The 23,469-nt window shown below is 48.8% G+C and overlaps 1 protein-coding gene across 8 annotated transcripts in view; it reads left to right on the forward strand.

Moving 5' to 3' along the window:
* Positions 1–23,469, forward strand: part of SLC8A3 (solute carrier family 8 member A3) — a 152,995-nt gene that overhangs the window by 65,750 nt on the left and 63,776 nt on the right. The gene's annotated exons all lie outside the window — the stretch shown is intronic.

Here is a 23,469-nt window from a genome sequence, read left to right on the forward strand (position 1 = left end):
CTTGAGCTCTGTGGGGGGCAGTAGGTCCCACATGTGTCCCTGTGCAGTGCTTCTGGCTGGTCAGGAGCCTGAGGAGGTGAGGTGTCACGGTGCAGAGGCGGTTTAGGGGTGCTGGTCCCTGGTGTGTTGCCTGCAGGCAGGCTGTGCTGGCACAGCAGGGCAGCTGATTTTGCAAGCTCAGTGCTGCAGCTCCTCTGGAAAGATGTGGCTCACAAGTTAAAACTGAATGAGTGTGGACTAAAACAGAGAGCAAAATCCAAGGGTTGAAATAGGCCCCTGGAAGCATAGCTTTGGGTGCCCAAGCGATGGAAGCATGGCCAGCCTCAGGGAGGCGAGCTGACTTGTCCCGGGGTCACTCTGGCTGTCTGAGGGACCAGGGTAGCTGTTTGCAGCTCTGGAGCATTTGAAGGCAGGATGACTGGATGGGCAGGCTGAGGGGGGAAATCTCGCCAGCGTGCGCTGTAATGACTGGAGCCCCTGTTTGGCCTGGCCTGGGATTATTAATGCCTTGCCTTTGGGGATCGCTTCTCAGGGTCTTTCTTAAGGAGGCTGAGACCTCCCTCATACATATAGCCTGGCATGTGACACCTCATGCGGCACCGTATCTCCTGACCCCATGCTGGGAAGGGAGCTCAGCAGCCACCTGGGCAGGGGATGGCAACTGCCCTTGGCGAGGGATTTCTCCCTTGCGGTGCAGGGATGTCCTGGGTGGCAGGCGAGGGAGTTTCATGGGGCTGCGAGCTTGCGGAGGAGAGGCCCGAGGAACAAGTACATAGCAACAACAAACTTCTGCTAAGGGCACCTCCCTTACAATTTTGGGGGGAGATGATTTTTTTTTTTTTAAAGCGAATTGCTGCACAGAGTAACAGCCCGCTCCCTGGAGGGTACATCTAATGGAATTAAAGGGTATCTCTATCTTGTTCTGGGCGGTGAGAGCTTCCTCAAACCACTGCCCAGAATACTTGTGAGACACCCTATAATTCAATTAGAAGTGCCCTCCAGGGAGCATATAATTATATCATATCTATGAAACGTAATGACAGCCCCCTCGTATCACATGGTGAGCAACTCTCTGTTGCTGCCCAGAACCTTTCACTGGTAAGGAACTAATCTGCTTAGCGCAGATTGAACTTGGTGGTGTACAGCACTTACCCAAATGCTTCTGAAGGGAATCCCTGCCAGTGGAATAAACCTGTTAGCGGCACGTGAGCATTGCCGCCTCTGCATCCCTCTTCCCAACCCTCGGACCGCTCCAACTGGGGCTGCTCACCTCCACCCTCGCCATCCTCTCTGACTGGTTTGGTCTTTGAAGCTTCCCAGGAATTTTGAAGGATGGGAAGTTTTCTTTAACCCTTTAAACTTGTCTTTTTGCCCCTTGTTGGGTAGTAATAGCCTGTGATGCAGAGTGTGCTGAAGGGATTGAGCTCCATAATAGGCACTGTCCTACCTTCCTGCTGATACCCTGTAAAATTTTGATACAAGTTGATATACTCTGGAGAGAGAAGTAATTGTAGTGCCTGTTGAAATGCAGCCACCTCCAGTGTGAACAGCAACATCACAGAATCTGAAACAGTTTTAAGGCTAGAAGTGAGGAACACCGAACTTGACCACCGCATAGGGGACTTCCATGGGATACTGTAATTCCAATTAACTCTCACCGGAGGCATCAGCTTAAATCAATCTGCAGAAAACCAGAGAGGGAGGGCAGGGTGGGGCCTTGGAGTGAGTTTGAGTACCTAAAGAAATCACATGGAGGAATTTCCTTCCCCACAGTAGAAGTCCACTGGGAAACAGTGTCAGCTGCCTTGTGATCAAAGGATACCCCTAGTCTGTACAGGTCTGCCGAGACTGTACTGCCCCCAACCCTCCTGTAGTTCAGCAGCTTCAGACGGTTTTCCCAGAAGGTTCATCCGCCCACACAAATAATTAACTCATCTACTTGTCACAAGATTGTGGTTGCTGTGAGTACTGTTGCGTTGCTGTCTGCCAGTGCCTAGGTGTCACTTTGCCCTCAAATCCCAGAGCTCTGAGTGAGCTGGACACCTCTGGAATACAAGATGGAAGCAGGGAAGAGGGCAGGGAAGGGACCTTTGAGAGATGATGGAGGCAGCGGGTGAGTGAGGTTTGCTCCCGTTAGGAGGCAGGAGAACATTGTGCTGACCTTGAAGGCAATGGATCTGAATCTCAGTGTGTGTCCTTGACTGGCGTTTTGGGGGTGAATCACCAAAGGTGGAGCAGAGGTGTGTTTAGATGGTGGTGTTCTTTCCTTGGGGACAATTACATGGGGAATCACTGGCCAGCAGGGCCCTGGTGGAGGTATGTCCAGGGCTCGAAGGAGCTTAGCTGTGAATTGCTAAGTATTTTGGAGAAAGGCAGATAGAGAATAAGGTGGTTGTAATGAGAAAAAGAAATGGATGAGAGTTACTTGCTGAGAACCACAGGGCCTTGGTTTCTTGTTGCAAGGCCGGTACTTCAACCAGGACTTCAGTCAGTGGGGACGTCTTGGAGGTGGATTGAAATGTGTCTCCTAGTTCTTCCTCCACTAACTGGTAGGAGAAGAAACTTTCAGCCTTGCTGAGGCAAGCCAAGGGAAGGAGGAGCCGTTTTCTGCTTCCAGCTCTTTCCCTGCTGCTGTCTCTGCTCCTGCCCCTCCCCCCAAAAAAAACCCAACATAGCACCTTGGAGCCTACTTCCTCCCACTACCTATTTCCAGTGAATGCTTCAGGTCACACTGGGAAGCCATCTGATCTTTTTCAGTATCTGCATATGACTTGGAGCAAAGAGAGAAGCAGTATTTTTCCCCATGCACATCTTCTCCTTCCCTCTTGGCATCTAGGTATCTGTAATGATGATCCCCAACTCCAAATATTGCAGCAAAGCAAGAGATTTGGCATGAAAGAAAATGTTGAACCATCGTGTAAATCCTGGTGGCTCTCAAGCACCATATCCTTGTCTAGAGCAGGAGAGAAACTTGGGCAAACGGTTGTGGCAGGCTCTTCCCTGGCTGCATTAGGATTGTGTTTTCACCACAGCTCTGGAGTAACTCACTGCTCACCTGCATTTGCACAAGGAAGTCATTGTGGAGTAACACCTTGGTTTTCTGTTCCTAGGGAAACCCCTCTTACCAGCTGGCTTGTGCTTCACTTGGCCTTGGAAACAGTTACGTGCTTTTTCTGTGACAAGGTCGTGGGACAGTAGCACGCCCAAGGTTATCTGACCTCCTGTAGGCAGAGCATGGAGAGTGCTTGAGGAATATTGAGGTAATATTATTTGGTTACCTCAGGCAGTTTCTTGTATCAATTAAAGGTATTTTGTGGTTATATTTCTCCTTTCATATGGAGGGATCCCAAATAGCTCAACAAATTGGGCAGGATGAACATTTTATCTACCAAGCAAAAGCCAGTGCCTGTAGGCACGCCTGTGTTTGGCAGCCTGCAGCAGTGGTACCATAGGGCAGGGGGTGATCAGGGTGAGGGGGTGCCTGGGTCGGGCAGGTTTGGGGCTGGCATGGTCGGCAGCAGCATGCCCGTCCCACGAGGAGGGGTGAGCCACTCTTGGGGAGCGTAGAGTGACTGAGGTGTGAGCGCCTGGGCGCTGAGCATCCTTCAGTGCTGGATGGGTGATGAGAGAGAGTTTGTGTGGTGCTCGGTTGAAAACACAGGCTCTGGAGAGCAGGGGGGTCGGCATGGCTGGGATGCAGGGATGCAAAATGCATGCTTTTCTTCAGCAAGAGCACCACTGCTGTGGAAATCACAGCCTGCCTTCCCGCACAGCCACTGAGTAGCACCAGGCACTGGGGACAAACCCTCCCTTGGGTGACCTGTCCAGGGTTGCCTCTGAGATGCTTCAGTCACTGTGCCCAGACGGGGCACGTCGATCCTCTTTGGGAACAGAGATAGGTTGGTGGGCTTTACGCCATGCTGCGGCACTGCTGCCCCCCACCACCCTGGGCTTCCGCAGCCCTCTCCAAGGAGCCCGCTTGGATCTGCATGTCAGCAATTGCTGTGAGGCTCCTGCAGGGATGTGGTGTCTCACCAGAGCCCTGCCATTTAAAGCATCAACCTCTTGCTAACCCCTTAGCAGCTGTGGAAATATTGACCTGTTTTTACCTGTTTGCAACAACTGGTCTCACGGTCCCCTCTCTCTGTCACATGCACACCATGTATGTTGTGGGCAGGAGGTGGTGCCACTGTCTCCTCCACTCATGCTGCCCATACTGTCCCCAATAAGGACCTGCTCCCAGACCCTGTTGAGTACCTCTGTGAATTGTGGAGACTGAAGACCCATCCATAAAGGTGGCAGGGTCTCGCTCGCAGCCTGCTTGTTAGCTGACATTAGGGTGTGTGACATGGATGCGTGCCCATCTCAACTTGTGCAATAAGCCCTTACTCACCCAAGCCTCTCTCCAGAGACCGTTAGGCTCCCTTAGCAACTTTAAATTGCTTTTAGACTTGACCAGCCTGAGAACCTACAAGGAAAAGCTTTTTTACAGTGAAGGACAACCAACTTGGAGTGGATATATGTTAGACTGTGCTATTTCCAGGTACAGGACAGTGACTGGGAGCAGTCAGCATGAATTTACCATAGCAGATCATGCCTGACTAACATGATTACTTTCTGTGATGAGATGCCTGAGTCAGTGGCCATGGAGAGAGCAGTGGGTGTCATTTACCTTGGCTTTTGGTTTTTGACATGTTCTCCCATAGTATCGTTATAGCCAGACTGGGGAGATACAGCCTTGATAGGTGACTACAAGAGAAATTAAAAAGCTGTCTGGTCTGTCAGGCTGAAAAGGTGTGGTAGTCAGTGCTCTGAGGTTTAACGGGTAGCCAGTTCCTAGTCACAACCTTGAGGAGTCAACGTAAGGCCTGAACAGTTCAGCATCTTCATCCATGCCAGGGATGATGGGGTGACATGCAGCCCTGCCCCAGTGAGCCCATGGGGACCGTGGTCCAAGGGGAAGGTTGGTACGCTGGAGTATGGGTTGCTGGCTGGAGGGGCCTCGGTGTGCAGCAGAAATGGGCTGTCCTGGTTTCGGCAGGGATAGAGTTAATTTCCTTCCTAGTAGCTGGTACAGTGCTGTTTTGAATTTAGGGTGAGAACAATGCTGATAACTCACCGATGTTTTAGTTGTTGCTAGGTAGTGCTTACACTAGTCAAGGACTTTTCAGTTTCCCATGCTCTGCCGACTGAGAAGGCTGGAGGTGCACAAGAAGCTGGGAGGGGGCACAGCCAGGACAGCTGACCCAAACTGGCCAAAGGGACATTCCATACCATATGACGTCATGCTCAGTATTTAAAGCTGGGGGAAGAAGAAGGAAGGGGGGGACGTTTGGAGTGATGGCGTTTGTCTTCCCAAGTAACCGTTACGCGTGATGGAGCCCTGCTTTCCTGGGGATGGCTGAACACCTGCCTGCCGATGGGAAGGAGTGAATGAATTCCTTGTTTTGCTTTGCTTGTGTGTGCGGCTTTTGCTTTACCTGTTAAACTGTCTTTATCTCAACCCACGAGTTTTTTTCACTTGTGCTCTTCCAATTCTCTCCCCATCCCACTGGGGGGGGGGGGGGGTGGGGTGGGTGGTGTAAGTGAGCGAGCGGCTGCGTGGTGCTCAGTTGCTGACTGAGGTTAAACCACGACATGGGCCAACAGGGGCCTCGGGAAGGTAGGCAAGAGAAATGCGGGTCTGGTGCCTGGGATGGGGTCAGCCATTGCCCAGGTGTGGGCTGGGGGCCAGTTGGCTGGGAGTGGCTCTGCAGGGAAGGAGCTGTGCTGCACGGAAAAACTGCTCAGTTCGTGTAGTTTAAACCAAATCAGGATTGAAGCAGTGCATTGATTTATCAGCAACGTATAATTAACCAGCAATCAGTGAACTACATAAGGAGGATCAATATCAGCAACACAGTGGCGAAACCACAGTGCTGGACACCTACATGTTGCTGATGTTCAACTACAAATTTCTAAGCGCCCTTCTGTAACTGATCCCCAGAAGTTATGCTCACGCACACAGTTATGTGCCCCCATGGTGTTCCTGTCTCAATGGCTGTTGCTGCCCAGGGTGGGCCCTGTAAGACCCCATGGACATGTGGGGTCCCTGTGGACATGAGTCAGCAGCATAGCACATCTTAAATATTAGCTCAGTAAGTCACTGCTACTGATTTGGGATTTTGCAGGCAGTGGCAGAGGTTTATTCCGTGTAAAAGATGGAAGCGGCTCTGGCCCTCACTGGGATGTCAAGGGAAGGTCTCCCTGGGCTGCCCACCTTCTCCCCTGCTCTGTGGGATGTCCAGGCAAAGCTGGTGAGCTAGAATTTCCCACCCAATGTCCATTTTGTGCCTTTTTCTCATCTGAAACAGGCAAGTGCTCTTAGATGCTGACCAGCTGAGGTGTTGGTTACTAGACACATAGCAGAGCTCCCAGGGAGAGCACAGCCCTGCGGTAGCAGCTTATATCCCAGTCCGGCAAGTGTCCTCCTTGCTGAACCCCCTGGGTGGCATTAGAGGATGTCTCTTTGCATGATGGCTACCTGTGATATGTACTCACCATGTGTTGCTGGTTTTCCATTTGCACAGCCGTATGCAGACATTGTTGGCTTCTGGAAATGGCCGAAGACATACAGCAACATACTCTCCTGGTGATCTGTTGCTTTGACCTTTGGGTGGTATTTCTAAATTTTAAGAGTCCGGTACACGCTGAGGTTGGGGCAGAAGCAAGCGCCCCTGGGCTACGCTGTTGTGTAAAACTGGCTGGGGTCCAGCCAGTGGTGACCCCAGAGCAGGTTTCTCTTCCAGATACTGGCGTTGTAGCAGATTTGGCAGGCATTTGGCAGAAAGGGAGAAAAAGCAGGAGAAACATTCCAGAAATAATAGTCAAAAAAAGTGCTAATGATAAGGAGGGGAGAAGCACCATCTTCTTGAGATCTCAGATATCATGTATTTCATGTGGCGTAATGTAACAGCCAGCCTGGCTGTCTTTCAACCCTGATGTCTGGTTGAATTTCTTGTCCTTCTTTTTTCTGTTAACATTTGATTTTAAATAGAGTAGTTCTCTGAGGCCCTGAGCTCAAGCCTCTTACATGTGATAGAAAGACTCCCACAGTTAGAGCGGGTGGCGGGAGTTGCGTTAACCATCTCTTTGCTGATATTTGCTGTTTTGTTGGCAAAGTTACTTCCATGTCATTTGAACTTGGTCGGTTGGAAGAGCCGAAGCCATGCAGTCATGGCAGCTTATGTAAAGCTTCCCTTCTCAGGCAGTCCAGGTGTCTCTAGATGGCCATGTGCCATGAGGACATGTTGGTAAATAGCCATGAAATTGGGCTATTTACATGAGATTTTAACCAAGGTCTGCCAGGACTGGAGTGTAAGTAAGCACTGAAATATTTAAGCCCCCTGTGGAGTGGAAGGACTTTCTTTTCCTAGCTGAGGGGGTGTGGAGATTTCACAGGCCCAGAAGATGAATGTGTGAGAGATTCTTTGGGAGCCTTAATTTTTTTGGTGGTGTTTCTTTGTGAAAAATGGAATAAAATGGCAGTTTAGACCCCTTTGGCTGCACAGCATTTTTGTTTCTTGCAGTAAATTGGAAGTACGATAGGAAGCAATGAGGAGATGCAGGAAACGGTAATCCCCACCATTAGGGGCCTTTCCTGTGGTTGTTCCTGCTCTCCCTGGGTTTCAGTGGGAGCAGGAATTTGGCTCTTCCATTGGCTTTCTTGGCCTGGATGGAGACTGGGAAGTTTTCTTGCAAGTCTTACAGCTGTGGCTACGTACTTCAGTCATCAGAGGGGTTAAATCTCAGTGATCAGGGTTGGAAATGTGACATCAGAGATTAGATCTAGAATCCCATTTTGCTGGTGCACTGATAACAGGATCTTATCAGTCTGCCACTCTTATTTGCTACTGCAGAAACTGAGAGGGAGAGATAGGAAGTGGCTATTGATTGGCAATCAATAGGGACAGAGGTGCTTTCATCAGCCCCAGGGAAGGTGGCACATTCACCTGCTAATTGCAGCCTGCAAATCCCAGAGGGGATGCTCTGGGTACTGGGTATTGGCATGGCAGCTTGTTGTGCTATCGGACAAATGCTAGAAGAGATCAGTCTTGAAATTAGTGCTTTTGGTACTGGCGCGGTGTAAGCTGTGCCATCCTGTGACAGAGCCACCCATGCTCCAGCCTAAGGTTAGCAGCATTGACTGAATTCATCAAACATGCCTTGGGAGGATGGAGAACAACTGGGTATTGTACAGTGGGGCTGACTGCCCTCACTATTTGAATACTGATTCTTCATTTAAACAATAGGGGCTTGTGCAGTTGGGAATAGGACCAAGCCTCCATTTTTCTAGAAAGAAGCCAGATGGAGTTTAATTATTTTTTTTCTGTCTCTTTTTCTCTGCATATACTCTTGTATGCATCTTTTACCTCCTCTCCTTCTCTAGCCCTCCTTCATTTCTCAATTCGCTTGTGTTTTCACCGCCAGGTGCATCTCTGCTTCATATGCTTTAAAAGTCCTTGGAGAAAGGAGCCAGGATTGGCAAGTAATGCAAATATAAGAAAAGCTGAGGAACATAATACATAATGTCAGTGTCACCTCCAGTAAGTGAGTTTTGGGAGATTAGAAAGGGCAGTCTCTCATACAGCCCCTGTTCAGCACGCTGGATGCGTGATACAGATGGGATACAGACCGGGGCGCAGAAGGTCCCTAAGTTCCTCATGACTGGAAGCCGGAATATGGAGGGGAGACCATCCTGTTTCCTTCTGCTCTTTCCTGAATTAGACTTGATGCTGGGAGGGCCAAGCTACCTCCTGCCATTGCTAGTTAGCTGTGCAGAGCACGGAGTGCTGCACCCTGACGCAGGACCATTAGTGACAAATTGGGACATCACTGGGCCCAGCTAAATGGTGTTTAATGCTCAGTACACGTAAGCAGGACAGACATTTGATGGCACTTTTGGCATCAGGCAGGGAACATAGCTTTGTTCTGCACTAGTGGTTGCTGAATTGTGTTCAGCCATGGGAACTGCACGAAACAGAGACTTTTGGACACGGCTAAGTTTCAGATATAGATGTTCATGAATACCATGTGTTACAGCCCTTCCTGCTTTGCTTCTCCTTAGCCTTCCTTTCCACTGTTAGGATTACGTTTTTTCTGTAGTAAACTGCGTGGAGCTGAGCGTGGCTATGCCGTGACCCAGTAACCCACGCCTGCACTGGCTGCCTGGAGCAGGAGCTGGGGCAAGATGCTCGCTAAGGGGATCTGCAGGGGTGCACCTCTGTCCTGTGGCCTCCTGAGCACAGCTGCCCGGAGCAACCATGTGGCACATCCAATGGAGGGTGTTTTTGTGCGAAATCCTTCCCTGAGATGGAGAGCCGCCTTTCTTCTCTTGCATTCTCCATTTAAACCCAAGAAAGGCTATTTTAAAAAAATCTTGTTAAGAGAATGTTCCATTTGTATGATTAAGTCCTAGAAGTCAATAATGCCAAGCAGAACATTAATTCTGCCCCCAGTGTTTATAGTTATAAAATGATATTTAATTACACAATTACAAACTGTTTATCTGCTAATCAAATGTACTCTGTGTCTTCTACATGCAGAGCTTCCTATGTGAAACATCTTGTTGGATTTTTGCAGTCCACTGTACTCTTACCAATTTAATTATCCTGATCCTGCCATGTACAGCTGAATTGACCTATGCCTAATTCTTTCTTAATTTCTACTGAAACGGTATACGTCAGAAGATGCTCCCTTCTCATAGAGACAGTTACGCTGGTGCAAAGCAGGCAGAATAAAATAAGGAGTTTGTCCCTGTTGTGGTTTAACCTCAGTCAGCAACTGAGCACCACGCAGCCGCTCGCTCACTCCCCCCCGGTGGGATGGGGGAGAGAATCGGAAGGGTAAAAGTGAGAAAACTCATGGGTTGAGATAAAGACAGTTTAACAGGTAAAGCAAAAGCCGTGCACGCAAGCAAAGCAAAACAAGGAATTCATTCACTCCTTCCCATCGACAGGCAGGTGTTCAGCCATCCCCAGGAAAGCAGGGCTCCATCACGCGTAACAGTTACTTGGGAAGACAAACGCCATCACTCCAAACGTCCCCCCCTTCCTTCTTCTTCCCCCAGCTTTAAATACTGAGCATGACGTCACATGGTATGGAATGTCCCTTTGGCCAGTTTGGGTCAGCTGTCCTGGCTGTGCCCCCTCCCAGCTTCTTGTGCACCTCCAGCCTTCTCAGTTGGCAGAGCATGGGAAGCTGAAAAGTCCTTGACTAGTGTAAGCACTACGTAGCAACAACTAAAACATCGGTGTGTTATCAACTTTGTTCTCACCCTAAATCCAAAACACAGCACTGTACCAGCTACTAGGAAGGAAATTAACTCTATCCCTGCCGAAACCAGGACAGTCCCTCATACAGGGTTGTTCAGCCCTTCTCAATTTGTGGCACCTTCAAAATATTCTAGGGGGGTTATATAAGCCCCTTTAGAAATGTCTGACTTTGTTTTATAGTGTATAGCAATGTTGTTTTTCGCAGTAACCTTTTGTGAATCGCTCAGGAGCAGTCTGCAATCTGCCATCAAAATGGCAGGTTGAAAGCTGCTGCTCTAAGCCTTTTAGGCAAAAATTCCCTTCCAAGTCAACGGCTGTGTATTATGCCATTCACTGTCCTTTAGCACTCTGCTTTGGAGTGAAACAATTAACTTCACAGCTATTTTAGCTGCAAAACTTAGGTGGCCTAAATATGCCTGCAGCGGTTCTCTTTTATTATGTGCTGTTATATTTAATTTCTAGTATGTTGTGTAAGAGCGGTGTACTAAACTCTTTTCTCATTAATGACTCTGAGAAGTTCTGTCTGTAATATAAAGCGATTCGCTGTACTGAGAGGTATTGCACTTACCGATATAATGTGGCTTTGTGGTATTTACATAACAAGATGTGGTTATGTTGTTGATGTCTGCACCGTGTGTAAAGAGAAAGAATTACCTTTGGGTAAGCATCTCTGTCATGCCATGGGACAAAATTAATTCTGCCATCATAGTGTTCTCTTTGATATTGCCCCTTAATTTGGTTGATGTAGTACGTGTGCCAGAACACTACTGAGCTAAGACCGCAGGCTCAAGCATCACTTTCCGTAGCAAAATCAAATCATGCTTTTTAGTGGGGATCCTTCCCCCCTCCCCCCCAAATGGCTAAGTGCAAACGTCTTTCTCTTGATTTACTATTGCAATCAAGAAACAAGCGCTTATCTTAGCGCAACAAAATAATAAAATAACATCCAAATAATAGTGATAGGCTGGCATGTAGAAATGTTCTCTGCTGACCAGAGCTGGTGGGGTAGAGCAAGGCCACTGTGGTTCATAGCTATTTAAACACCCTGTAGCTGTATCGGTAGCAACTGTATGTTTGGAGTGGTTGAGTCCAGGCTATGGCCATGCTGTTCTCCAGGAAGTTCATGGTGGCTCTTGCCTTTGCCGTGATGATGGACGTGAAGTTTCTGGTAGTTGTTACAATATTTGGTTCTCAGCGTAGAGATGAAGATATGCCCAGAAACTGGGAAACTTGAAAAAGGAACAAAACGGGAGCGCAGTGCCACTGGTGTCTAGGTTGGTGGCCGTGCACTGAGCACAGGCAGACTCGAGTCTCTCGAAACCAGGCTGGGCCAGTTGTATTTTTATTGACTGAGGGATTGTCTGCAGACATTAGTTAAAGTCTGTTAAATCCTTGTGTGGATGATCTCATTCCCGGGGCCTTACTCTAGCCTAATTGCCTTTGCAGGAAGATTAAGCTAAACTGAACTGAGGTCATGTTACTTCAGAGCGTGAGCGTCCACACAGGGCTTTCTCATGCCTTAATTTCCCACTCCTAATTAATTCAGCTTAATTTTCTGGAGCGTGCCCAGGCACATGAGCCCTTCCCAGTGTTGCTGGATTGCAGTTTTCTTATGTGATGTCTGGAGCATGTGTCCTTCTTCCTGCTAAACCTAGAAGTTGGGGGGGAGCAGACAGGCTGCAGTAAGTCTACAGTCCTCAAAGAAACTGGCAAACAACACTTTGAATTGCCATGTGGGACTGTGCCATTTTACCGGGGCACCCAGGAGAACCCCCGAGCTCTGGCAATGGCAGAGCTTCTCAGCAGTCGGTACAGGCGCAGCTTGGATTTCAGCCTGACACGGGTCTGTCATGCTGAGCTCCCAGCAACTGCCGGGGCAAAATCCACCTTCACTGGCAAAAAAGGAAATCAGACGTTTATTATGTCTCTGTTTGCCAGAACTGAGTAGGCTAGTATTAGATCAGATATAATTTCTGTTGGGATTTTTTCCCAACAGTGATACAGTTGAGCATCTTTTCCCATTTTGGCCATGCTTAACAGCCTTATACGATGCAGCTCTAAGGGGAATAGTTTAGGAAGTGGCTCTGCTCAGTTACTAGCAGTCCCAGCGGTAAAACAGTGGTGAAAGGGTGTGTGAAGGCACCTAGTCCAGCCCAGGACCAAGGTTCCCAATTTAGCCTAAAGGCTGTGCAGTGGTGGTTCAACTGGCCAGACTTGGTGAGCTGGGAGTGCTGACAGGGCAGCTGAGGCAGTTGCAAGCAGGAAAATCTGTTTAAAATCTGTTGCTAACATGCCTGTGGCTACTGCAGACCTGCCTGGTTCCCTTTTCCAACTATTGCTTTGTAGCACGTGAGATGGGGGAAGCTGGCTTCTTCTCCTGGACCTGCCTCTGGTTTGCTGTGCAGCCGTGGGGAAGGCACATCACTGCTCTGTACCTCAGTTTCCCCACATGCAAAATAGGTGTAATGTAGCAGCCATTATCTCTTCTAATGCTGCATTACCATGGAAAGTCTCTTGCCCTGGGTCTTTGTCCCTGGTCACTGCTTGTTGCACTGCTCTGTTCCAGGGAGGCCCGGAACGGAGCATCTATGCCCTAATAAGGGACACATAGGAGGAGGAAGAGTGATTTTTGAAGAAGACTGAAACCAAGTCAGAAGAGACTGCTGCCTTAGCAGCCTGCCCAGCTGTAGGTAGGGATGAAGCTGAAGGCATCTGTCCTTGCATTGGGTGTCAGTATGACAGGGCACTGGCTTCAGCAGAACTCTGTAGGATCAGGTCCTTAGACATATGTAATGGCATGGGCTGAGATCAGGGGAATGCAGAATCCAAAATTCGTTTAAGGTGGGGCATCTTCAGTGTCGTGGTCCACACTGGACTGAGCATCTCTTCCTTCTGGGGACCAAATAGGTTTTTCAAGTACATTCATTGAGCTACACATTAGCTCACAGCTTAGCATCTTTCAGTAGTAATGCAGAAAACTATCACTTGGCGTTGGACTGAATGGAGTGAAATCATCTGCTGCATTACACCCCTGGGTCTAATGTATTTATTTATATGTTAAGCATAGAAGAACATTTTGTTTCAGATGGAAGGAGAGATCTTTTAAATTTTACTTTTAGGGCATTGCCAGCCAAGCAATCTCCATACTGTATTTCTTAAAGAAAGAAATGTTTGAACAACTATCTAAATGTTCCTACCTGTGTTATAAATTTCACTGTGTGTAGTTAAAACACATAATTTTTGGAAACTGAGCTGCTACTTCTCACTTGCATGAGGTCATGTGCTACTGTGAGGACCTGTACTTTCCCCACTCTCCTGGTATGGATACTGCCTAGCTTGGACATGTCTGCAGGCGTGAGGTGTCTCTTCATAACTGGAGTAAAGTTAATGGGCTTGTTCGAAGAGGTAAGGGGAGAAGAACAGCCTTTTCTTCAGATGGAGGCTTGATCAATAGGAGCATTTCTTTGCTGAAGGACCGCATTTGTGCTTGGTTTAAAATAGACAGCTGGACAGAGTAAGCAGAGGCTAATGTGGCAACTCAAAGCCTTGTGAAAATCCCCGTAGGGTTTGGTATGAGTTCTCCCCTGGCAGAGAGGGGTCCTGCTCCAGCCTGCTGGAGAGGGCACAGCCCCTGAGATCTGCCCCTTCACCATCAGGTGCCAGTGCTGGAAGAGTGGTGGGAAATGGTGCCCTGGCTTCTCCAGGCTCAGTGGCTGGGTTTCCCACCATGGTGCTGGGATGCTGCTAGAGGTGGGCTCGGTGGCTGTGGGAGAGCTGTCGACACGATGTTGACTACATGGCATGCTGTACTTCCCTAGCTGTGCTGTACACAGAGCCACTGGGGACATGATGGATACAGGACTTAAAAAAAATAATTGTCCTTTCCCTTCCTCTACCAACTTTGCAGCTTTAATGTTATCTAAGGTCTGGTCTCTCTGTGTGAATCACCTCTGTTCGTGCAGCAAGCATGGGTAAGTTATTCTGAGTCTTCCACAAACAGGATAGCTATGGAAAAGTAGACTGGGATGCCTTCTGGTTTGTCTATCAGCATCTGTCTGACTCTCAGATCCTAGGCTGGGCTTGCAGAAGTGGCAGTTAACAAATAAAAAAATAAAAACTAATCCTTTGACTTGAAGAGTGAGTCTATTTCATATGGGAACCATTGGGGGGGAAAAAAACCCAAACTAAAAACCCAGCAACAACAACAAAAAACAAATTACAGAGTCCCTCTAACACTAACCACACTCTGGGGACCTAAATATGTCTCCCTCTAACATTCATAGCATCTAATTAGCAAAGTCAGGCAGTCACGAAGGAGACCACCAGCCATCTCTGAGCTAGACACATGTGGCTTCCTGGCAGTGTTTGCAAGGTCACCCCTTTTCTATCTTTCCTACCCCAAAACTGGCATAGCGGGGAGCATCTGCCATCCATTTCCCTCTGCCAGGGAGTGACAGGAAAGGTGCACTGGGAAGATGAGAAGCATGACTGATGGCAGTGTAGCTGTGCTGAATTATTGCCTCTTGCGTGGGGAGCGGAGATTTGCTTTTGGGATGCTGGACTCTAACTCATCAATCTCTCTTAAAGGTGAACTGAAGAGCTTTGCATGGGGGGCAGAATTAATCAATTATTTAAGAGCACAGATACATTTACTTATTGAAAATGAGGACTGAAAATTGCTTCCTCCTTTATTTATTCTCTACCTGATTTTTGATAGTTGCTTTTGTCTAGTCAACAGTACCAGGTAAATCAGTGTTGGAAGGGGTTACTGTGTTTTAGTGCTGTGCAACTTAACAAAGTACCCTGTGTTCCCTCCTGTTCTCTTGAAATGCGGCGGTCCTGGAGTGAAGCTGCTGTTGTATCCTGAGATCTTTGAGATGGGACAGGGGGCTGATCAATGCAACCCCAGTGTAGACCCTTAGGCCCACTTTATCTAGAGTCATTGAGGGCATGCTGGTTGGTTATGTGCAGGCATAAATCCTGTTTCTGTGTTGTCAGAAAATGCAGATGTGAATGCGCATCTGTATCTGGGGCAAGATTTGGGGTACAGAATAGCTTTTAACTCAGATTTGCGTGTTGCCTTACCTTGTGGAAATCCAGGCTTGAGTTAAAAGTAATTTCAGGGTAACTGGTGGCTAATCTCAGGGAACATCTGTTTCTGTGGGTGTGAAAATCCTAAGCAGTAAAAGGACACTCTTAAAGTATCTGAGCCCCAGTCTGATGTCCTGCCGTGGAGCCACCCGGTCTAGGTCGGGAGGCAGCAGGGCAGGGACCCTACTGCAGGCAGGGAGGGAGCCTGCCTTACAGTATGTGTAAGAGCAGCAACTTTGCTCTTCAGTGGCACTTTCTAGCATCCCTTACAGATCTAACACCCCGTTTTGCAGATGAAACTAAGGCAAGGAGGCAGTTTTGTGAAGTTAAACCATGATGCTCTGCAGAGGGGAGAACGGGACTGAAGCCTCCAGGCTCTCTAGGGCTTTTCTCTGCTACAAAACCCTCCTTCCTTCTTCCTCCTAAAGGAACATATTTTCTCTTTCCTTCTTTCTTTCTCAGGCTTAAAGGGTTTCTCTTCTTTCTCCTTAAATGCAAAAGCACAGCCCTTGCCGTGGCATTACACCGCACATACATCTGTCCAGGGAGAGGGTTGGTGGGTGCCAGCCTCGCCATGAGGAGCCAGTCTGGGTGCTGAGGGTGGTGGAGATCTGGGTGCGGAGCACGTTTACCAGGGAATTTCGGGCTGCCTGTGGGTAGGTCCCAGTGCGGGAGTGTGTGGATCTGCAGGGGCTTTGTGAAGGGAGGCGAGGACCTGCAAGCGCTGCATGGTGCCTGTCCCGAGCAAGGACAGCAACAAGGGAGACTTGATCTCATGTCCTACCTATCTGAGGGCTTCAGTAAAGGACCCTGGGGGCTGGGAAGGAGGGACTGGAGTTTGGTTTTATTGATTGTCCCTCCTGCCAAGTAGAAGCAGAGGTGAGTAAACGGCTCCCACAGAGGAGTTTCCGTATTATCTCTGCCTGCAGCAAGCAGTGCAAGGCACATGGTGACATGGGGACTGTGCAGCCCCTCAGAGCCACACTGTCCTGGGAGAGCGGGCAGTGCTGTGCCGTGCCATGGGTGAAGTTTTGGGACCAGAGCAATGGTTATCACCATGGCCTGGGCCTGAGTAGGAGGGTGGAAGTGCTCTTGCGTGGCTGTGTCTTGGCTCCCCTGCTTGAGCATCTCCCATCCCATCTGGTTGCTTTTCCACTCAGGGGCTTTAAAAACCCAGAGCCTGATACTCCCTCCTGTTTTGAATTATCTCTCCTGCCCTCCTGCTGGGGTATCACATGAGCGTGGGCTGACATTTCCCCTTCCAGCAGATGAATTGCTTGCTGCCGTTTGGTGTGGTCTCTCCCAGAGATCAGCATCCCCTCAAGAGGCTGCTTGGGCTTTATTGAAGCACTGCCTGGCTTGGAGACTCCCCCGTATCTTTCCGTCTCTTTTGTTTTTATTGCTGTAATAAATCTTCCCGGATCTTTCTAGCTGGAAGGGTGGGAGGGGATGGAGAGGGGAGGCTTCCTGCCTAGTGCTTTGCAGGCTTTCATAGACTGCCAGAAGTAGCAGTAAATCTGAAGCGGGAGGTGGACCAGCATCGGTGAGCAGAGCGCCGAGTCCCCAGTGGGGATCCAGCCCAGTCCCTGTGGCATCATTGCTGCTCCACAGACCCACGACCAGACAGAGCTCAGCTTCAAGACAGAGCTGGGCTTACAGCCTCGGTGCAGCCGAGCAAGATGGGTCATCTGCTTCTCCAGGGCTCGGGTCAGTGCGACTTTGCAGATCTTCAGCAAGCTGGGAATAATATAAATCTGACAGAAGAAAAACCTACCCTGAAATGTCCTGGCTGGCACCAATGCGATGCACAGCTGCCTGGCTTCTGGGGGGTTACCAGCTAGCTGCTTCATTTTAGACAGGTTTTTGTTTGTTTGTTTTTTAATCTACAGTCCCAAAGCCCAAACTATCTTTGTTTTTAGGCTTACTAATTTTTTCCTGTTTAAAAAATTGTTCTCTGTTTCTCAAAAGCAGTGTATGTAATCAGTGGGGCTGGTGCGTGGCACATTTCCCTGCAGCCTAGTGGGGCTGGCCCTGGCAGCCCCCAGTGCTGCAGCACACGGCAGCATCTAATTAGAGGTGATAGCAGTGCTGTGATAGCAATGAAATCCCCGTTCTTCCCCTGCTTCCGTTGGGATGTTTAAACTCCAGAGTGGATAGCCTGTGGGGCTTGTGCGGTCTCTGTCATTGGAGGATTTTTGAAAAAATACATTAGATGGCTGTGTGTCAGGGAGTGGCACAGGTAAAATTCATGTTGCCTGGAGGAGGTGACTGCCAGTGCTGGCAAGGGGCTCTCCCAAATTTCCTCCATGAGATTCCTGCCCTTTGGCACTAGCGCTTCCTGCAGCATGGAGAGGGGACCGTCATGGCTGGAGCAAAGGCAGCGGCATCAGCAGTCATATGTCCTGGAGGGCCATGGCCCTTGGCTTCGAGAGTGCTGTGGGGTCCAGCCTGCGCAGCTGGAGGGGTGGGAGAGAGGGGACACAGTTATGCGTAGCACTGCACCGTGCCTCTCCTCCTGCAGCACAGCTGGAGCGCAGGCCGCAGCTATCTGTCCAGAAAGCATTAATGCAGTCAAACCTCAGGGTCATCACATGGATGTCAGCTCTGAGCCTAAGTGTCAACGGTCCTTCCCACCAGCCTTCAGAGAGAGCATGCTGTATAATTTTGTAGTAAATAAGTATTCAATACCCACCAAAACATTGTAAATAGTATTTGAAATACTTACGAATAGCTTTTTTCAAAAAAAGCTATAAGGCAGTAAATCTACCAGGGTTCTCTATGCAGATCTTCCCACTTTGTTACACTTAAATGCAAGGCTGCAGTGTAACACTTGCACTTCTTAACTTGAGCACATGCATACACAACTACATCCCCCTCTGATTTTCTTTTGGACATGCTTTCTCAGACCCCTCAGTAAGAACATGCTAGGGGATGTGTGTCACTTGGATTATTCTGGGCTGGGAAGAATGACAATGTCTCGTCTCTTTATTTTTGCCATGGCGCATCAGAACTGTGTCAACAAAGTGAAGTCCAGGGATCCCTACAGCTAGCAACATCCTGCTGTTAAGGTAAGGCTAGAGTGCTGTTCTCAGTTGCTAGTAAATCATAAAACCTCTAGCCTGCAGTCCAGGTCAGACAAACAATAGAGAGGTCTGCCTGTAAGAGATCCTTTCCTTGGATTTCTCAATGAATGTAATTTCTCACCCACCCCATCCCCCTAAGTCTAGCAGGTTAGATGAGAATCTCCATCGTGGCATGAAAGGTATTGATGTGGCTTGTATCTCATCCTTCTGGCTTAAATTTCCCTTAATTACCACCTTAAGGAACCCTTCAGAATATGGCTCTGCACTCATAACAAAGCATCCTTGCAGTCTGACCCCCCATCCTTAGACAGGAGAGACCCACACAGAGGTCTGTGTCCTCTCCCTATGCTCCTCTCATTTCTTCTCCCTCATGGATGTGTACGCAGGCTCCACACCTAGAAGAGACATTCCTGTCTCTTGTGAAATTTGGATACTTCTTCTAGTAATTCAGATAGAAGCAAGAATATCTTTTCAAATTAGATTTCAGCACACTGCATTTCTGGCCAGGATCTAGCAGTTTGTTTGCAAGAGAAAATGAAAAGAAATAGGTGGGAAATGTAAAAAACGTCAGATTCTTAATGATGTTCTAAAACTGGTGATGCTACAAAAATGGACATGGATCTCAGCTCTGTGAAACCAATTCTCACATCCTTAATTCATAGTCAGTCTCACCTGAACGGTGGGGCCAAACTTCTTGGCGGAGGAGGTGATTGACAGCATCTCTACCACAGTGCACACAGTGTAGTGCTCTGGCTTTTTGAGGTCAAGCCGGGTAAGCAAAGGGCTTTTTCTTCTCCTAACTAGCCAGCTCTCAAATTAGCCTTGTTGCTCATCCTCTGTTGGCTCTGGTGTTTATAGAGGAGAATGCCACTACTTTGCTGTTGTAGTTTACCATCAGCAGTCAACATTAATGGCTGCTTTAACTTGGAAGAGATTTCTCACTCCCCTGGTGCCAGCCTGCCTCCCAACAACTGCAGTCAATGCAGTGCCCTGTCTTACAGAGGAGGGCAGGCAGGCAAGGAGATGGCTCTTGGTGAATTACCCATGGAGAAAAAGCTCAGTTTGTGGAGGCTGACTCTCTATGAAGTTCAAGAGATGATCCATCTGAAGAGAGAAATATCCCTCTTTTGCTGTCCCAAGCTAAGCACGACAACTGTTGCTTGCTTAGCTGAGAAACATGGCCATAACATGGCCATCTAACAGATGCACCATGCAACATCTTCTCAGCCTAAGGCAGATCCACTTGCACCTATGTAATTTCTGACAGATGTTTTTCCAGCCTGTTCTTGAAGATCTTTTGTGCAGAGGCATCTACAATATCCCTAGGCAATCTCTTGTAGGTCTTCACTATCCTAACCCCTTAGAAAGATGTTCCTAATTTTTAAGCTAAGCTGACCTTGCTCCAACTCCAGCCTCGTATTGTTTATTCTGACCACTGAGGACATGGAAAATACATTTTTCCCAGATCCTTTCTTCCCTTGGTTCTTCCTAAATTAGCCTTTTACACAGCATCCTTGAATGCTGTGCCTGAAAGTTGCACTTCCCCTTCTGTATTCTCCTCTTCTGTAGGGTAATCCCAGTTCCTTTTAACTTTTCTTCAAATAAACCAGTCCTGCTCACCCTCCAGTTGTTCTCTTTGCTCTTCTGTGGACTTCTTCCATTTGGTCCATGTCTCTCTTGAGGTGCAGCACCCTGAACTGGACCCTGTACTCCAGCTTGAGGCCTTTCCAGTTCTAGGTAGTGTGGAGTGATAGATTTGGTCCCAGGACCACTGGTCCATGACTGTCTCTGCCACCTTCTCTAGGTCCTGCCAGCCTATGCTGGTAGATCATTCTTTCCAGCCCTTACTTCTGCCTCCTTTCCTAGCCAGTTACAAGTGGGTCTCATCTCTCTCTGCAATTAGCACTGTGGTCAGCAAAACTTTCCCTGTTTGGTGAGGCTGAAGGTATACCTACTGTGGCTGCTTTTCCTGCTCTCACCCCTTCCTCTTGGCTTTGTGCCACTGTAAGTCCTCCTTGTCCTCTCTTCTGGCCTCTCCCAATGCTCTCCAGGAGAGAGCATTGCCTGCCTCTGCCAAGGTGCACTGGCTGTTGAGCACAAACTCTCAGGCCTAAGGACTATTCACTTCACACCCTGCCTGTGAGAAGGTGCCTGTTTATCATACTTTATAATACATGCTCTATAATGAAGCTGTTGGAGATCCATCTGTCCTGATATACCTGAATTCAGCCTTACCTGGCTCCTGCAAATGACCCTATGCCTTTCTGCTGTTCCATCCAAGTTGTCTTTGTCACCCCTCTGTCTGGGGGAGCCAGGACTTCCCTAGTGCTTGTCGAGCTCTCTAAGTTTATTGAAGAACTGTGAAGTCTGTAACATGCTAAAAATATCCTTTTTCATACCCAGATAACATTTTGAAATATACTACTGGTAATCCTATTTTTGGAAGATAATTTGGCTAATTAGGAAACCTCCTGGTGTGACTAAGGGGACATTTTATTTCTACCGAGCCTTGGTTTGAAGATGGAGTAAGGAGAGAGCTATGCTCTTCCCTGGATGGAGGACAGTAGGGAGGTTATCAAACAGGACGTGCCCTCCACTGCTGTCACATGCGCTGTCTTGGCACTAGTCCCCTTACAGACCCAGGAGACCTTGGGACTGGCATTTGCACATTCACAACATGCTTCTCCCCAGCCGCAAATGACCGGGGTGATGGGAGGCACTGTGGTGCCCTGTGTGTCTGCAGAGCTGTTGGTGACTCCCCACGCAGCAGTGATGCTGGTACGTCACACAGCCATGCTCACAGGGGTTGGCAGGGTGCCTCCCCTTGCAGTGGGATCTCCTCCATCCATACACGATGGGCTCATGACAGTCAACAGCTCATAGAATCAAAGAAGTTTGTCCCCATGCTAGCAGTGCTCCATAGAGAGGAGTGTCTGTGAGGCCAGGCCTGCATCACCTATCTTCTCTTTTTCTCTGTCTTGCCTCCCAGTGTAATGTAAGCCTGGACAAGTGTGATGCTCCCTTCGGGGAACAGCACAAAGCAACTCCCTAAATTCTCCTGTGTCTCACTGCTCCTTATTCCCTCCTCCCACTTTTCCTCTCACTCTCTGTCTCACCCTTGCTTGTCTGTGTCCATGAAGGTTTTGGAAGTAGTTTGGAGGAGGTGGCTCAATTGCCACCTCTGGTTTAGCTGTGCTGCTGACACAGCCTGGACTTAGCTGTGTAGGTCTTCTGAGAAATCAGATGGGGATGCCATCCCCAAAAAGCTGCATGCAGGCAGAGTACCTGAGGCACTGGGTATGACTAATCTGTTCCAAAAATCCTCTGAGCTGCTGAGAGTCACTGCTGGGGCGAGCAAGGGATGTGTGAACAACTCCCCAGAGATCCTACAAGGAAAGGAACAAGAGTTTCTTGTTTTCTCCTGCGGTCACCTGAGTGAGGCGGTGGGGCTGGATAATTCTTGGAGGAGTCTTTAGGTGCCAAATCTGGCTTCAGTGTTGTGCAACATCAATAATCAGACAGTTGAAGAGACACTGAGACAGTTGGGAAGAGACTGGAGAGAGCGTTGGGGCTTTTGGGAGAGGAGTTGGGGAGAAGAGATTTTCTTTCTCAAACTGAATGGGTTAGATCGGTCTGTGGATCTGCCTGGGGCCTGGAGATAGCCCAAGGAAAGAGACTAGTGAAAAAGGATGGGTGCTGTGGTTTAACCCCAGCCAGCAACTAAGCACCACACAGCTGCTCACTCACTCCCCCCCCACCTGGTGGGATGGGGGAGAGAATCAGAAGGGTAAAAGTGAGAAAACTCATGGGTTGAGATAAAGACAGTTTAACAGGTAAAGCAAAAGCTGCGCACGCCAGCAAAGCAAAACAAGGAATTCATTCACTCCTTCCCATCGGCAGGCAGGTGTTCAGCCATCCCCAGGAAAGCAGGGCTCCGTCACGCGTAACGGTTACTTGGGAAGACAAACGCCATCACTCTGAACGTCCCCCCCTTCCTTCTTCTTCCCGCAGCTTTATATATGCTGAGCATGACGTCATATGGTGTGGAATATCCCTTTGGTCAGTTGGGGTCACCTGTCCCAGCTGTGTCCCCTCCCAGCTTCTTGTGCACCCCCAGCCTGCTCGCTGGTGGGGTGGTGTGAGAAGCAGAAAAGGCCTTGACTCTGTGTAAGCACTGCTCAGCAGTAACGAAAACATCCCTGTGTTATCAACGCTGTCTCCAGCACAAATCCAAAACATCACCCCATACTAGCTACTGTGAAGAAAATTAACTCTACCCCAGCAAAAACCAGCATAATGGGGAGGAGGGAATAGGTGGATATGGCCTGGCAGACAATGGCATCAGGATAGCAAAGCCATGACGGATGGGGCTGCAGCGGGAAGGGAGGGTGAGCTCTGCTGCGACCCTGTGTTTGGTAGTAGCTTCTCCTCCAGTGTACAAGGCCTTTTACTCCCATTTGTGAACAACATTTCTATGAATTAGACATTTCTCTGAATAAGAATAGCATCAGCAGTTGTACAAATTAGGATGGAAGAGAGTCCTCAAGCTTCAAGATAGGAGCTGAATGCCAGCCAGGAGAGAGCAAAGACTGTTTAGAGACCTCTAACACAGGTGGGCGTGCTGCAGGCACCGTGCCCAAACCAGCTGGAATTGGGCACTGCCAGGATGTCGAGGTGGATCAAACAGGTCACCTGCTCAATGTGGCAGACGTCTGCTATTCTGTTGTGGGAGGTAGGGTAAAGACAGGGCCCGTCTAGCACATTCTGGGAAGTAAGGAATTCCAGCTGGCTTTTCCTCGGAAAAGCAGGCACAGCTGGTGGTGACAACCGCAGATGAGGAGGTAGAGTGATTGCCTGGGATGCCTTCACTCTCTGCCTTTTTGAAGATCTCAGGAGGCACTTCTAGGAGACATTACCTCGACAGCAAATACCAGGCAGAGATCTCAAAATTGTTTCCGCCCCTCTGAGACATAGGGAACTGC

Source organism: Aptenodytes patagonicus, chromosome 7, assembly GCF_965638725.1.
Source record: "Aptenodytes patagonicus chromosome 7, bAptPat1.pri.cur, whole genome shotgun sequence".
In the NCBI taxonomy this organism is placed as follows: domain Eukaryota; kingdom Metazoa; phylum Chordata; class Aves; order Sphenisciformes; family Spheniscidae; genus Aptenodytes; species Aptenodytes patagonicus.